Source organism: Vicugna pacos, chromosome 10, assembly GCF_048564905.1.
Source record: "Vicugna pacos chromosome 10, VicPac4, whole genome shotgun sequence".
NCBI classification, from domain to species: domain Eukaryota; kingdom Metazoa; phylum Chordata; class Mammalia; order Artiodactyla; family Camelidae; genus Vicugna; species Vicugna pacos.
In genome coordinates this window covers 42,799,261-42,813,585 of record NC_132996.1, presented here as the reverse complement: position 1 = coordinate 42,813,585, position 14,325 = coordinate 42,799,261, and the positions used below count along the sequence as shown (strand labels likewise).

At 39.8% G+C, this 14,325-nt stretch overlaps 1 long non-coding RNA gene across 5 annotated transcripts; it reads left to right on the top strand.

Moving 5' to 3' along the window:
- Window positions 1-430: 430 nt before the first annotated feature.
- On the top strand, window positions 431-13,514 carry LOC140698987 (uncharacterized). Of its 5 annotated transcripts, none has more exons than XR_012076998.1 (7): window positions 431-530; window positions 1,359-1,437; window positions 2,505-2,707; window positions 7,058-7,248; window positions 8,684-8,871; window positions 11,126-11,217; window positions 13,017-13,514. It is a non-coding gene; the product is annotated as an uncharacterized lncRNA (long non-coding RNA). The 5 variants fall into 5 exon arrangements; XR_012076999.1 differs by adding an exon at window positions 4,915-5,043 and having other exon boundaries at window positions 431-1,437; XR_012076997.1 differs by lacking the exon at window positions 1,359-1,437.
- The last annotated feature ends 811 nt before the right edge of the window (window positions 13,515-14,325 follow it).

Below are 14,325 nucleotides of genomic sequence, written 5' to 3'. Positions count from 1 at the left end.
CTCGGGTGGTCTGGCTCGCTCCGCCCCGGCCACGCCCCCCGCCCCCGCCCCCCCCCGCCGGCGCCCCTCGGGGCCTGCCGCCTTCCGGCTCTCGCGCCCGGTCAACTCCCTTCTCACCAGGCCGTGCTGCTTGTAGCCCACCTGGCTGGCCCGTGTCCAGGGCTCCTGGCTCCCCCGGGCTGCCGCCTCCCCTCTGAACCCCCCCTCGGAAGCCCGCCGACGGGCCAGCTTCTCCCTCCGCCAGTTGGCCTGGTCCTCGTGCATCTGCCCAGCCCTCCGCCTAGAACGGGCGGCCCTCAGAGAAAACCCCTTCCAATTGGGGAGTTATTTTTTGTCGGGTGAGAAAAATCTGCCCCCTTCCTTAAGGGGACCCCCACCCTTAAGGCCGGCGCGTGGCTCGGTGTCCAAGGTTCCAGCAGCCCCACCCGCCCTCCGGACCCTGCGCATGGGTGTTCACTTCGCAGCTGAGGGGGCCTGCTTCCTGGAAGCCAACCAGAACCCTGTCTAACAGTTGATGGAAAGTCAAACAGGTTTGGTCTGAATTCAAATTCAGCCTCTGCCCCTTAAATGTTGGATGCCATTGGAAGAGTTTCTGTAAACTTCAATTTCCTCTTCTTTAAAATGAGAACCTTTAGTAGTACCCACCTAGGGGTCTTATAAGGAGCACATCGTAGAATGCGGGCATTATGTGTTAAAAATTGGACTGCTCCCAAGACTTACCCATTTTCCATTGGCCCCACTCTTCACAGGCTGAACTGGTTGTATGTTTTTGAGACCATAACTACCAGCTCCCCAGGAATTGGGAGAAAAGAATTACTGCCTAATAGAGGGGAAAGTAATAGAGTGATGAACTAAGAGTGACAAAGGTCTGGGCTGAGGGCCTTGAGAGTGCTGAGGAGGGCGTGACTCTGACTTTGGGGCAGGCATGGGATGATTTAAGAATACGGAGATGATCAAGAACACTTGACCTTTCTTCATTTTCATGTTACTCCTTTCTTTCTTTCTTTCTTTCTTTCTTTCTTTCTTTCTTTCTTTCTTTCTTTCTTTCTTTCTTTCTTTCTTTCTTTCTTCTTTCTTCTTTCTTTCTTTCTTTCTTTCTTTCTTTCTTTCTTTCTTTCTTTCTTTCTTTTCTTTCTCTTCCTTCCTTCCTTCCTTCCTTCCTTCCTTCCTTCCTTCCTTCCTTCCTTCCTTTCTTTTTTTCTCTTTCTTTCGACATTTTAGCACAGGGGATTACCTTTTGCAGATGAGAAAACAGGCCTTGAGAGAAGTGTTTTGGCAAGAAGGTCATGGTTAACTGTGGAACTGGAAATCACCCCCCCTCCCATACCTTGCTACCTGTTTCCTATGTACACTTCTAGGAATACATCATTTCTGTTCAAGGGCTGTGAGACTATAGGCAATTCCTTACCTGATGCATTTTGGAATTGTGTTTGAAATGTGAGTATACATAAGTCCAGCAATAGACTTATATGTAATTATAATAAATTGCCAGTTATGTTACAAGTGTTGGTTTTTACCTCTTGATTAATCATTAAGTCCAAAAAAGTGTTTATAATGTGATTTGTTTCATGTTATTCATATATACCAGGTACTCTGCTGGGTGCTATGGACGTGATTTAACTGATGAGTACAACCTTTGCTTTATGTAGATTAAACAAAAATAAACACAAGAAAAGTGTTTTTCTGTAACTTCATATAATTATCTGTTTTATATTACTTTATTCTGCACATATTTGAAGTGACATATATGAAAAGACGTTTAATGATGATTTTGTGCAAAATTAAATGAAATATTTTGATGCTGAATCTGCTGACATTTTATCAACTTCTCTAAGTTTTGTTAATGTAAGGTTGGATGCTCCTTGTGTTCTTTTGATAAAGGTATGTATCTTATCCATAGATCTTATCTTTAGATCTTGAGAAATTTTCTGTGTATTCTTATCACTGAAATATTTTATCTTGCTTATCCATTCATAATTTTTGAATCTGTCCATTTCCTCCATTGCTACACCTTCTTTGGACATAGTGTTCAACCATACATTTCCAGAATTATGCTATAAATAATGAATACCTGTTTTTTTAATGTAATAGAACATACAGTTGAATACTGTATTGAGACCAAGTTGTCTTTTTCAGCCCTCCAAGTAATATCAGCTTTTGTTTACAGATTATTCAGCCTTTGTTTCAGTGTTACTGCATCATCTGGTAGTATCTTTTTTTTTTTTTAATTTGCCTTTTGTGTCCTGTACTAAGGGTGATATGCAAAAGCGTTTAAATGACAATAGAGATACAACTGTAACTATTATAAATGGTGACACTTTGGAAACTAAACTGTCAACTGATTGCTTGAAATACTTGTTTGCCAACTGATAAGTAGAAGTATGAATTCTCTACTGGAAAGGTGCTTTTATGGTGTCAGTATATAACGTATGAAAGCCTGATCTGCGTGGAAGTTAAATCTGTAAAACTGAGCAACACCTGCATATGAATATTTTTTATTCCAGCAGCCTGATTGAATAGATGGATTTAACTCTGAAGAGGACAAGTTCAAGAGCTATACTCTGGAGGCCAGGAAAGGTGTTGCAAAGTCATCCAATGAATCCTTCTCCCTGCTGGTAGTTAAAGCAAGGATAGGACACCTCCAGTCTGTGGTCTGGACCAGTCTGCTTTCTCGATTTCTCCAAGTGTCAAGGCCTTGACTTCTACAGTAAGTTTCCTCCTCTGGGGCTACTAGGTGTTCATTAATTTTTTAACCCCTAAAAAATTTCATTTATTCCATTAATTTTCAACATCATTACAATCCTCATAAAACAGAATGTTCTAGAGTATGGAGGGAAAAGACTTGCATTCTATCCTTGTCTTTGTCCCTTAGTATGCTGAACAGCACAATGACCTTGAACAAAGATGACTTTGCTCCTTTGAGCCCCAGGTCTCTCCTCTGTGAATATTAAGGCTCTTAACCTGTTCCACTCATCTCCAAGAGTTGTTCTGAAAGTCAATCAAATTATATGCATGAAAGGACTTTGGAAACAATAAAAATGTAACAAACATGAGAAAGTTTTATTGGCTGGCAGAGGTTAAGTTATAGATTTACCAGTAGGTAGGGATACTAATTGTAGGGTGGTGTTTACCTCTGGCTCTGCGATTAGGGGAAATCCAGGCTAAGACAGAATTATTATTTTTATCCCTATTTTAAAAATTATTTAGTAAACTGAGGCTTAAAAAGGTTAACTGCCCACAATCACATCCCTATTAAAAGAGCAAGAACTTGGACCCAGGATAGCCTGACTCCATAGTTTGTGTTCTTAATCGCCATGTAGCTTATCAAAATGGAAACTAAAATCAGCTGTGATTTTGTGCAATATTTTTGCAATGTATATTTAAATTACCAGTTTTCTGTCATTTCTTCTTTTGAAATGTCTGACTCTTCAGTTGTTTTCATCCAGCTGGAAGCCACGATGGGTAACTTCCTACTGCTGCCACTTTATAGCCTCCTTCTTTTATTCCTGTGACAGCCTAAGAGTTGATTTTCTTCCTTCCCATTGGGCAGCATTCTTTATGGATAAGTGTGTTGCCTTTGGGGTTTGATGAAACTGATCTCAAACCTTAGCTCTCTCAGTTCTTAACCATGTGATATTTGGTGAAGCTCTGAACCTCTCTGAGCCTCAGTTTCCTTATTTGTAATACGGAAAAAATAGTTCCTAACTCACAGGGTTGCTTGGTGCAATAAATATAATAAGTCATATGTTTTCACTTGTTTAAACTATGAAACCAAGGGCTCCTATTTTCGCTTTATTGCATGTTATTATTGCTGTTGAGCTGATTTTAAGTGATAAAGGTTTTAAGAAGCTGGAGCCTTTTATTGTTGAATATATATTTATGCCTTTAATTTCTATGAAAGAATTTATTTTTATTAGTCTGTAATACATTTTGTAGCCTATGAAGCAAACGAAAGATTTCTGGATTTTGAAATCAAGCACATAATGCATAAAAATGTCAATACAAATATTGTTTGAAGCAGTGCAAAGAGCTCTTAAGGCCCAGTGGACTCGCGTATTGATTCAAGTACCTCATTATGTAGCATTCAGCTGATCCTTAGTGCTGCGGCAATGGAATAAAAGCTTCTGAGAAACTGTAGTTTCCCATTAAAAGATGATTTAATGCTTGGATTTAAATATGCTGTCATCCAATTCATGTTCTTTAAAATATATTATACCCACTACTGAAATTTTAAAGATGGCCTTAGAACTTGGGTTAAATAGAAAACCAAGCTTGACTGAAATATAGGAGCTTCAAGTGAGTGAAAGCATCCACTTTTGTACACTAAAATGGGTCAGGCCTTTTATAAAATAATGTTTATGAAAACAGTCTATTTTCAAAGTACCCAATTTGGTTACTTTAATTTCAACCATAAGTACAAAGAAAATGCACTTAAAGAGTTTCACTGCCTCAGTGGTTACATCTGGCCCTTTATCTACCTAATTAAATCTTCTTTCTAGTACTCCACTCAATGGCTACATGGTTTTAACTAGTAGCACAGGAAACCTCAAGAATATACTCAACTCTCCCCAGGTCACGAGCATACTTGTCACTGAGCCTGCTGTGGTTTGTAATTTCATGTTTTAAGGAGAAAGTTTTTGATCATGTTCTTTATTTAGTTCCCCCAAGCTGGATACTTATTTGTAGCTGCAAGCAGCCACTCACATAGAAAACGAGCCCACCCTGCTTAATCACATACTTGCTTTACATTAAGGGGCTGGCTCTATCCCAGAATTTCCAGAAAAGTCATCTTCAAAGGCAAAGAAATGGGAGTCTGGAAAAGAAAACAGGCTGCTTCAGAAGTTAACTGAGTATCTCGGTCACTGTTTTGCTCTCTGATAGTTCCTTTTGTGATTGTCTTATCGTCCCCACTAGATTATAGGCATCTGAGAGCAGAGACCATATCTGTTATTCCTCCAAAATCCTTTCCAACGATGTTCCATTCAAATCAGTGTCGATACCTATGGCATGTTAAGCGGTGGATATGAGAAAGTAAAGGAATAGGTAAGGAAGCAAAAATGGTAGTAAAGAGTTGTGATGATTTATGCACAGCACATCTCTAAGTATACACTGAATTATAGGGAAGTCCCAAGTTTGATCATTTTTGATCTGTAAATTCCATGTTAATTTCATATGGCTTCATCTAACTACTGGAAAGTGATAAAGGTTGAGAAACCAAGGGAAAAAACCATGGCATTTGGGTGGGCAAACTGAAATCTAAATTACAGCTCTGCTACTTACTAGTTCTGTAATCTTGCACAAGCTTCCAATTCTTGTTGGATCTCAGTTTCCTCAGTTGTGAAATGGGCATATGTCTTTTGGGGGTTTTTTTGGAGAGTTGTTGAGATTAGGTGAGTGGAGAATTTAAACCTCTAACTCACTACAGACACTCAATAGAAGTGACTCTGTTCTGTAATCATCTTGTACAAGTATTTTAACATCTCTTCTCAATCTGCTTGTCTGTAAAACATAAGCTAAATATGACTCATAGTTCATGCTCATAACTACTATACTACACTGTAGTTTAAAATAGTTCCTCATTTGCTTTTATAATGGCTTTAAATTCAACTTATGTAAAAATAATAGTCCTTCATACAACAAGATAGGGAACTAGTGTAGGACATAGAAGAAAGGATGTGTGTGTATCTGTGTGTCTGTTTGTGTGTGTGTGTGAGAGAGAGAGAGAGAGAGAGACTAAAGATGCCTGTGTCTGGCTTAGGTCATCTTTCTTCTCAGTGCGTGAATGAGTGACCAATATGTGTCACACTTCATAAGTTGTTGCATGCCTAACCTTCATTTGGTAGGAGCGTAAGGTGTTTTTTCCTGAGTCAGAGTTTGAAGTCTGCTCACACTATAGGTTTAGCTGTTTTGAATAAAAGAGGGTTAATAGTACACAGGATTATGTATCATTTTCTTTATATTTAGGGATCTTTCTCTCAGTCATTTTATTCAACTTATTTTAATTCCGACTCTGGCACTGTTCTAAAGCCTGTATATATGTGAGCTCATTTCATCTTTCCAACAACCTCATATAATATGTTCTAGCCTCCCTGTTTTTCTGACGAGGAAACTGAGGTGCAAAGGGGTTCAGTAACTTGCTCCTGGTCACACTACCTGTAAGTGGTGGAGCCAGGATTTCCACAGAGGTAGATAAGCTCAGGAGATAATGCTCTTTCTCACTGCCCTGTTTTGCCTCTAATGGTTTATTAATTTTACACATTACAACTGAAAACTCATGCTACCTAGCATTTGTGTTATAGCACACGTGATCACCAATTAATGTTATGTAGTTGACTGTGGGGATGCCCTGACAAAGGTAACTCTCTAACTGACTGCAATTGCACCATTAAAGTTTCATTTATTTGCATCACAAGTTACCTCCTGTAAGATGTGTAAAGTATGGACACAGGGAAGGAAGGAAAGAAATGAATCCTGGAGCACTGGGGAACTGCTGAAAGGTCAGGGCTGGATTCAGGGCCTCAGTAAGAGGAAGGCAGAGGGGACAGAAAGGAAGTTCCCTATTGGGTTAAGTTGTCACCACAGTGAGTTCATTACCATGAGTCCCTGTTTGTGAACAAGGAGACTGAACATCAGAGAGGTTAAGGACTTGATCATGGTCACATAGCTGGTAAGCAGCACAGCATGGATTGGAAATTGTGTTTAACTAACCCTATGTTCAAGTGCTGCTTCCTCCATTACCCTGGCTACCTTCTAAGGAAGAGGAGAAAAAAGGGAAGAGGTATATCGAGGGATGTGAAAGAGGAAATAGAAGAGTTTGGAAAAAATAAACCTCTTTCTAATTTTCTAAGGTTGGCTTGCTCTCTGACTTTTTATTTTCTATTATTTTGTTATGAATTCATGTCCACTTGTCATCCCCTATATGCTGCTTTACTTGAAAGGACTTTATTGATTGACTGTGTTGTACAAGGTACTATGTTTGCTGCTATGTATGTCTGCAGTTCACAGTGGGGGCGAGGGGTGGGTGGAGAGATAATTTTTTTTTCTTCTCTAAACCAAGGAGCTTTTGATTTGGTTGGAGAAGTAATATGCACAGATTGTCTTGGATAAAGCCCAAATGCCTGATCCTAGCACTCAGGCTCTTCCAGAGTGGATCACAGCCTTGCTTACTGCCCTCAAAGCTCTCGCCTTCTTCTCACTGTGGCCTCATTTGAGAACATCCATCTACTCACCATGCAGGCTCCTGGCTTGGTAAGTACAGTTTTCTGGAATGCGTTCCTCCTGTGAGTGCACTTGCCTCCCTCCTAATTCCTAATGTAGAAGCTGACGGAATAGCAGCTAAAGGCTAGTCACATGATCTAGACTTTGCTGATGAGATACTCCCATTTACCTCTTTGAAATCTGAACAGATGGCATACACACAGAAAAAGATCTGAATCCCTTCACCCTGATGGTACATGTTGTCTAACAGAGAGGCCATGCTCAGGTATGTCATGATGGCCACCGCGATACCTAAGACAGCAGGTGTCCTGGCTAGACTGTTCCTGCCGTAAGATGGTTACTGTCCTTCCTGTTCCTGGGCCCTTTGAAACTGCTTTGCTTCCTGCCTCTTTCCTAAGCCTGGCCCTCCTGTGAAATGTTGAATCTCTGAACCCTGATCGTCTTTCATTAAAGGCCCCTTCTGTTGCTGCAACTAAAAAGGGCTAATAGTCCCTTCTCTATCCTCAGGGTCTGAAATTTCCTCTCAAGCATTTTCTTGTATCTTTGATCTGAATTAAAAATTCTCTTCTTTGTGAGATGTGCCAATTACTATACGAGGTACATTGAAAAATGTAGGTAATTTGGAAGAATATTATTCTCTGAGTATATAAAGTATAGTATAGTGTAGTGTAGTTCAGTATAGTGTAGTGCATATTAGGTCCTTTCATAGAACAAGGAAGCGATATACTCAAGACTTAACTAACGAAAGTTTACTGTAAGTATATTGTAGGTGATCTCGGGTGTTCTACCATTTCCCTCTTTCTCTCTTTCTTTCTCTTCCCCGTTTCTCTCATTCTTTCATTCAACAGATATCACTGAGCACCTCTGGTGTAGATTGGTACTGTCTAAGGCTCTGGGACGCAACAGTGGCCAAGACAAATAAGGTCCCCATTCCAATGAAACTTCCTGTGTCTGGAGAGAGAGACATAAAGAGGCAAAAAATTAAGATGATCATTTTGCAAAAGGTTATAGGAACAACAGAGTAATGAGAACTATTGTGCTGGAGGCATGAGAGAGGTTACTTTACATATAGTTTATACAGGGACATCTAGGAAGGCTTCTTTGGAGAGATGCTGTTTAAGCTGAGGCTTGAATGATGAGAAGAAACTAATTGCATAGAATAGAAGGAAGAGTAAACCAGATAGAGAACATAGCATATGCAAAGGCCATGTGGTGCGTTCAGGTCTAGGAAGGAGACCAGTGTGAATGATAGAAGAAGAAGTAGGAAGCCAAAATAGGGGTTCTTTTATTAAGCTCGGATAGGTCACTTCAAAGTATGTGAATTTTATGTTCATTTTTCATGGAGTATCCCTTCCACTCTGTGTCTTTGTATTGCAACCTTCCTACTAGGAAGGATCTAATTCACTAGGTTATTCATCACCTTAGTGGCTTGTATTAATTAAGAGAATGTTTACTTCTTTGACAGATAATCCTCAAAACCTCAATGACTTCATACTGAGTGGAAGAGAAGAATGTTTCTTACTCTATAAAATTCAAAAACAGTGTTTCTGATCAGTGTTGAGGAGCTCAATTTTACTTAATCCTTCAGAGACTCAGACTGATGGAAGATTCACCATCATCAACCCATGTTTTTCAAGTTTTCCCTGAGTGTAGGTATGCAGACTGTGGATGGGTTAAGGAGATTGGGGAGAGAAGTGAATAATGGGTGCCCTTACGGGAAGGATTTATGGAGCAGCAGGAAGGGGTGAGCAGCACACATCCATTTGGGAAGAATTCTGTTACTATATGGCCACACCGAACTGCAAAGGAGAATGGGGAATGCAGTCTGCATGGTGCCCAGGAATAAAGGGAAATAGTTCAATCAATCATGGTCTGTGTAGTGAACTGCCGAGGCTGCCTTTCTTGGTAGAGATCAGTGGAGCATCAGTGTAACTGGCAGGCATTGAAGGTTTCCTACCCCAAAAGGGATAGAAAGTGGGTAAAGACAGAATCTTTATTGAAAAATATAATAAGGGTAAATATAATTTTTCTGGAAAATAAAAAAACTAAAATTTTGATAGTACAAGCTGCAGAAATTGTCTTGCTTAGTTGAGATGAAGAGAAAATACAGTGATTCTCAACTGAAGGAACACTTCCATAGGGCGATGTAGTGGGTTGCGTAGCGTCTCCAGTGAAAGTCCTAACTCCTGGTACTTGTGAATGTGACCTTATTTGGAAATAGAATCTTTGTAGATGTAACAAAATTGAGTATCTTGGGATGAGATCATCGTGGATTTAGAGGTCACTACATGGAAATATGAAGCAGAAAGAAAGTTTTCCCACGTTAATACTATCCCCAGTTAGTACTTCCAATACACCCCATCCCTCCTCTCTCAGCAAAGTGTCTTCCTTTACCATTGCCAGGGATCCTCAGAGAGCACTTGTCAAACGGTCTCAGAATCCAGTCTCCCTGTTCAGCCACAACCAACATATAGCACCTGCTACTTCTCACTCAGCAATCCATTGTTGAAATCCAGCATTTCAGAGCTGCTTGAGGGATCCCCAGTGTGTCTGTGATAATACATGCATGTAGTTAAGCTAAAGCTGTAGACATCCCTGGAGGTCAAAACAGAGCATTTTAAGGAAGGGCAGGAAATGATCCTCTGTTCAACCTTCTAGCAACTGAGGGCCATAGCAGCAGTGCCAGTTCCTAGGCTCTCACTAGGTCTCCCAAGACAGAGGCTCCACTGTACTCTGGTCCTAACTCTTCTCTTGCCCAGGAGCTCTCATACAACCCAAAAGGTGTGATGGGCAGCAAACATGATCCCATTGCCTCTACTCTTTCCATCTCTTCCGTTGCCATGACATCTCCTTCTTGAAAAAGAAAAAGGAAAAGAAAACGAAATCTTTGTTCTTCCAGCCAAAGGAAACTTTTGGCAAGAGAGAGGATTATCACCTAACCATACATAACTCCGCTCTAGGTAACATGGTCATCCCATAAGGGAAAAGAAGGCTAGGAAGAGCAGTATTGATATAGAGCAAATCTGGGGCTGTCAGAGATCACACCTCCTCTCCTGAGGCTGATCCTCTTGTGCTGATGAATCATCAAAGGTTCTGAACTTGTAATTTCATCAACTTTTGTGTGACTTGCTACATGTTTTCAATGCCTAGGGGAAGTTTGCTTCTCCAAGTCTTGGTGGGATATTAGTGGATGAAATGTTTATAAGGTATAGTTGGCAGACTTTGGCTCAACTTAGCCACAGGATTTGGATGGGTAATGGAAAGAATAGCATCTGGTGGTTGCATTAACCCTGTAAGAGAGGCCTCAGGAAGAGAGCCAGCATCCATTTAGATCTGTTCGTTTTGTACCCGCTGGGGCTAAAAGAAGACCTAATGCAAGAGAAGGGATTCTAATTGCAGCTTAGGATGGAAGCCAAGGACAATAACAGAGGGAAGGAAGAGTGAATTAGTTTGACGGATGAGTTCAGGGTTAGAAACAGAAAACTGGCAGTGTCAGGGACATAAATGTGATACGTCATATATGCACAGTGATGTTGTATTAGTTTGCTAGGGCTGCCACTGACTAGGTGGCTTAACAGAAACTTATTTTCTTACAGTTCTGGAGGCTAGAAACCTAAGATCAAGGTGTTAGCAGTTTCAGTTCATAACTGAACAATATATATTGTTGCCCATAACCATATATATTCATGGTAATGAACAAACATGATTTTTTCCATGATTGAAACATTAATTCATGTTAGTCTTCTACTGTCCCTTAAATATTTGTTTGATGGGGAGGTAAATGTTTCCTGACTCTGGATAATTTTTGGAAAGAGATCTGTACTTTTCAGCTTTCAAAGTGTTAAAATATCACTTACATTTACAAAATATTATTTCACTTCAGTAATTAGGATGTCTGCATTTTCAGGTATTAGTTGAGAGATTGACTCTTTATTGAGAGATAAGCCTTCCTACCTCCCTCTATGCTAAAGTCTGTCGATGCCAACTGCCTGCCTTCAGGTAAGAGGTTGTGTGGTTGGCCCCTTCATCTTGCTGCCCTCCTCCTGAACCACCTGTTAGCTGATGTTTCTGGTTTCTAGAGGTAAAGCTGAGTAGAAAGGAAGGAGGAACGAGGAAAGGCGCTGCCTTAGTTAGCTTGGGCTGCTGTGGCAAATACCAGACTGGGTGTCTTAAATCACAGACGTCTATTTCTGATAGTTCTGGAGACTGGGGAGTCCGGAATTAAGCTGCTGGCCAGTTCACTTCCTCATGAGGGGTTTCTTCCTGGCTTGTAGGCAGCCACCATCTCACTGTCCTAGCATGGCCTTTCCTCAATGTATATGGGTGGAGAGAGGAAGAGAGATCGCTCCTCCTCTTCTTATAAGGGCACTAATCCCACCATGAGGGTTCCACCCTCATGACCAAATCTTAATCTAAGTACCTTGCCAAAGCCCTACCTCAAAGTACAGTCACATTGGGAGTTAGGGCTTCAACAGATGAATCTGGGAGGACACAGTCAGCCCATAGTGGGCAGAAAGCCTTCCTCAGTAGGCTGGATGGCTTTATGATCTTGGTTGCTGGCAAATGTCCCTGGATCCTTAGTGACTACCATTGCTGAGCACCTCTCTCCAGCAGTTCCCTTGTCCTAGGTGGTGGCTCCCTTATTCCAAATGCTTGCTTATAGCATGTTTCCTTAGCCCCCAAGATTCTATTGGCTATATCCAGCTTCTTGCAGCTAGGGCTCCTCTGCCCGTCTAGACAGCTTTGTTGGTCAGGACCTAGGATAACCCAGTATGCCTCTTGCTCCCACATGGTTTGCATGGTTAATGGGAAAACTGTCTCATTTACCTTGCTTCAGTAAAGTCTGAGAGTTCAGGCCTATCCCACTGTAACTCTCTCTACTCTGCTGCCATCGACTGTGTTGGCATTCTCAGACACAAATCACTCACTGTTTGTCAAGTCTTCTCAATTCCATAAACAAATTTTAAGTCTCACGAGTGGTCCTATGAGTACTCTGCTGCCTTGATAAGCTTCAAGCCTTGTCCAAGGCCTCAGGTGAAGTGGAGTGAGGACTCACAGTGTAGAAACAGTTTTCTCCAAGGAAATCTTTTCACTGATTCTTCTGTCTACTCTCCAATCCTTCTACATTCATGATTTGGTTGTGGCGTTCAAGAGTCAGTTAAAATTTCTTATTTATTTTATTTTGGGATCCTGGTCAGGCCATATGTATATATACTTACCCAAAGAGAGTCAATGAATGTGAGAGAGCAAAAGAGAAATATGAAATATGAAAAATATTGAAAGAGATGGAGATAGAGAGAGAAGGATAAATAGGGAGGGAGGAAAGAAGGGAAGGAGGAAAGGGGACAGAGAGAGAAATATGCCAAAAATATTAAAGGTATTTATGTAGCAGTGGTGGGAAAGATGACTTAACTTTTCTTCTTCATACACTGTGTAGTTTCCAAATATTTTACACTAATTTTTGAAATAAATTTTTGATTTTATAATAGCTTCAGACTTGTAGAAAGATTGCAAAGATAGTAGGGAGATTTCCTACATACCCCACAACCAGGTTCACTTATTATCAATGTCTCACATTCGTGTAGTACATTTGTGACATTAATGAGCCAAAGGTGACATAGTATCATGAAGTAAATTTTGTATGTGTTCACATTTCCCTACTTTTTAACCTAATGTCCTGTTTCTGTTCCCAGATCCCACTTAGAATACTGCATTACATTTAGTAGGTCACGTCTCCATAAGATCCTTTTAACTGAGATATTTTTTCATTCCTTCCTTATTTCTGATGACCTGGACAGTGTTGAGGAGAACTGATCAAAGTGCATTCTAGACTGTCACTCAGTTGGGATTTGTCTGATGTTTTTCTCATGACCAGATTCAGATCAAGCAGCATGGGAGGAAGACCACAGAGTTAAAGTGCCGTTTTCATCCCATTATATCGAGGATAAGTACTACCAAAGTGACTTATCACTGTTGATGCTAACCTTGATTACCTGGATTAGATAGAGTTTGGTAGCTTTCTTTACTTTTAAGTTACTCTTTTTACCTAATTTTCATACTGTCCTTTTTGGCAGGAAGTCACAATGTACAGCCCACACTTAAGGAGTAATAAGTTATGCTCCACCTCCTTGAGGACAAAATAATTGCATAAATTATTTGGAATTCTTCTGCATAGGATCTTTGGCTCTGCCCCCCATTTATTTACTTAGTCATTTACTTGTATGAGTATGAACTCATTGATAATTATTTTACACTGTATAATATTGTAAAAAACAAAGTAAATAAAAGTATTTCCAATTTGACATCAAATTTAAATGTATTAATAAGTCCAGAAGAACCTTCATATTGACTTTTTACATACACTCAACTTAACCAAATATAATTAGTTTTGTAAAAAATAATTCTTTCAAATAACATAACTAAAGCAGATAAAATTATTAACCAAATAACTTTTTAAAATATTTTAAGACCAAATAACTTCTGAGGTTTTTTTTTTTAATTGAAGTATAGTCTATTTACAATGTAGTATTAATTTCTGGTGTACAGCATAGTGACTCATTTATACATATGTATATATATATTCCTTTTCATATTCTTTTTTTATAGGTCATTACAAGGTATTGAATATAGCTCCTTGTGCTATACAGTAGGACTTTGTTGTTTATCTATTTTATATATAGAAGTTAATATCTACAAATCCCCAATTCCCAATTTATCTCTCCCTACCCTCTTTTCTTCCTGATAACCATAAGTTTGTTTTCTATGTGTGTAAGTCTGTCTCTGTTTTATATACGTTAACTTGTGTCCTTTTTTTTTAAGATTCCACATGTAAGTGATATATGATATTTTTCTTTCTCTTTCTGGCTTACTTCACTTAGTGTGACAATCTCCAGTTCCATCCATGTCGCTGCAAATGGCATTATTTTATTGTTTTTTTATGGCTGAGTAGTATTCCATTGTATAGATATACCACATCTTCTTTATCCAGTCTTCTGTCAATGGACATTTAGTTTGCTTCCATGTCTTGGCTATTATCTATAGTGCTGCTATGAATGTTGGGGTACTTGTATCTTTTTGAATTAGAGTTTCCTCCAGCTATATGCCCAG